This window comes from Lactuca virosa, unplaced genomic scaffold, assembly GCF_052849685.1.
Source record: "Lactuca virosa cultivar CGN04683 unplaced genomic scaffold, Lactuca_virosa_CGN04683_v6 scaffold_175, whole genome shotgun sequence".
Taxonomy (NCBI): Eukaryota; Viridiplantae; Streptophyta; class Magnoliopsida; order Asterales; family Asteraceae; genus Lactuca; species Lactuca virosa.
Window position 1 is genome coordinate 5,001 of NW_027629972.1, and position 2,500 is coordinate 7,500.

The following is a 2,500-nucleotide window of genomic DNA, read 5'->3' on the forward strand; positions in this document are numbered from 1 at the left end:
TGATTCTAAATGTCTGACAATACTTCTCAATAATGTTTGCATCCTCCACGTTGTCGGCGCTAAACCAATGCTAGCTACGCTTAGGCACCCAATCGCACGTCCAACAAGGATACACCAGCGTACCGTAGTAGTATCACAAAAAGCAACACATGCCACTTTAACGCCTATGTTTTCCCGATCATCAGCACAAATCAAATGCTGGCAGGCACCAGTAGCACGTCGAACGAAAGATTAGCACACACAGAGTGATTTTACTACCACACAAACAGATTCATCCCGCACTGCCAAGGCGAGACCACAACACTGGAACGTTGTCGCAGAGACCTAACAAGGCATCCAAACGCCCTGTCAAGGCCACCACTCGGAAGGGTATTATGTAAGCAACACGGGAACTAAGCAACCATCACCCAAGATCACGCTCAAAGGCCGTCTGGCGCGTTCACCCCTTGCCGTGCTCACTCACGGCCACCCCCCTATATATACATATTGCACAAAGAGCTTGGTGACAGGAACAGACATTGATTTCCCTGAGGATGCATAATTTTTAGTATGCTCGCGACGTCGAGGAAAATCTAGGCCACGGGGCTCATTTTCAGGTCATCGTGTCGAGGAAAATAAAGGCAACGGGGCTAGTTTTCATGTCATCGTTCGAGAAATCAAGGCAACGTGTCGAGGAAAATGAAGGCAACGGGGCTAGTTTTCAGGTCATCGTTCGAGAATTCCAAGGCAACGTGTTGGGGGGTGGCCTCATACATGGGTCGTGGGGCTTGGCTTGGCTTGCCCTGTTGGTGCCGATACAGCCTCACGATTCTTAGTTGCCCATCCCACATGCCGGGCACCTATGCGAATGAGACCCCATGGTACCCCCTATATATACATATTGCACAAAGAGCTTGGTGACAGGAACAGACATTGATTTCCCTGATGATGCATAATTTTTGGACACGCAAGACGTCGGGGGGAGGGGACACGGGAGTGGGGCGTCTATGGGGGGAGTTTTGGCCTCGTTTTCGTGAAGACCGGGCGCCTTGGCCATGCCTCGAGCGTGCCAGCCTCGAGAGCGTTGGGCGCTAGACACCAAGTGGGGCGCCGGTGGGAAGCAGTCCCATGGTTCCCCTATATATACATATTGCACAAAGAGCTTGGTGACAGGAACAGACATTGATTTGCCCAGGGATGCATAATTTTGCGAATGTGTCCATAACTCGCTCGAATTAATTCGGATTCACACGAAATGTTGTAGGGATGCTTTTTATTATAAATGAAAGGCTTTGAAATAAAAAAAATGTCATGTTTGGGGCATAAATGTATGTGGCCTATTTTTGGCCATGCCTTGAAGTGTTTGGTTCCCTACTTGTTGATATGTCGCTCAAATCAAGTAGGAATGTCATTGAAACGTTGTGTGGGTCATTGTTAACATAGACGAATGGACTTGAAATGTAATTATATCATGTTCGGGTTTTTTTCCCCTTCGCCTAGTGATAGGCAGGCAGATAAGGCTTTTAGCTATTCATAAGTCGCTTAGATGAACTCGGAAGAACACAGACATAAGTTTGAGTACATCTCAAGCTGTGTTTTTGATTTTGGCATGGAATGTGATGTTTTGGTGCCTTAGCTCCGAGCAGTTCGGATTGGAACTAAAACTTCAATTGACTATGTATTAAGTAGGAACTACAACACTTAAACGGACTCGGTTACAACACTTTTCTCCCTTCATCGTTTGACTTGCTTAGAAATCAGCTCATGGTGTGTCAAGGCCCCTTGTTCCTTAGACCGGTGAGGATGGGCTTGGGTCGTTCGTGGGCATGTGTGTGGCAAGATGCCTTGTTCCCTTGGTCGTTCATGGGGTAGTGTGTGGGAAGAAGCCTTGTTCACTTGGTCGTTCATGGGTGTTTGTGTGGGAAGTAGCCTTGTTCAGTTGGTCGTTCATGGGTGTTTGTGTGGGAAGTAGCCTTGTTCCCTTGGTCGTTCATGGGGTTGTGTGTGGGAAGAAGGCTTGTTCACTTGGTCGTTCATGGGTGTTTGTGTGGGAAGGTGCTTTTTTCCCTTGGTCGTTCATGGGGTAGTGTGTGGGAAGAAGCCTTGTTCACTTGGTCGTTCATGGGTGTTTGTGTGGGAAGTAGCCTTGTTCAGTTGGTCGTTCATGGGTGTTTGTGTGGGAAGTAGCCTTGTTCCCTTGGTCGTTCATGGGGTTGTGTATGGGAAGAAGCCTTGTTCACTTGGTCGTTCATGGGTGTTTGTGTGGGAAGGTGCTTTTTTCCCTTGGTCGTTCATGGCCTTGTTCCCTTGGTCGTTCATGGGCATGTGTGTGGCAAGGTGTCTTGTTCCCTTGGTCGTTCATGGGCGTGTGTGTTGCAAGGTGCCTTGTTCCCTTGGTCGTTCATGGGCGTGTGTGTGGCAAGGTGCCTTGTTCCCTTGGTCGTTCATGGGCATGTGTGTGGCAAGGTGCCTTGTTCCATTGGTCGTTCATGGCCTTGTTCCCTTGGTCGTTCATGGGCGT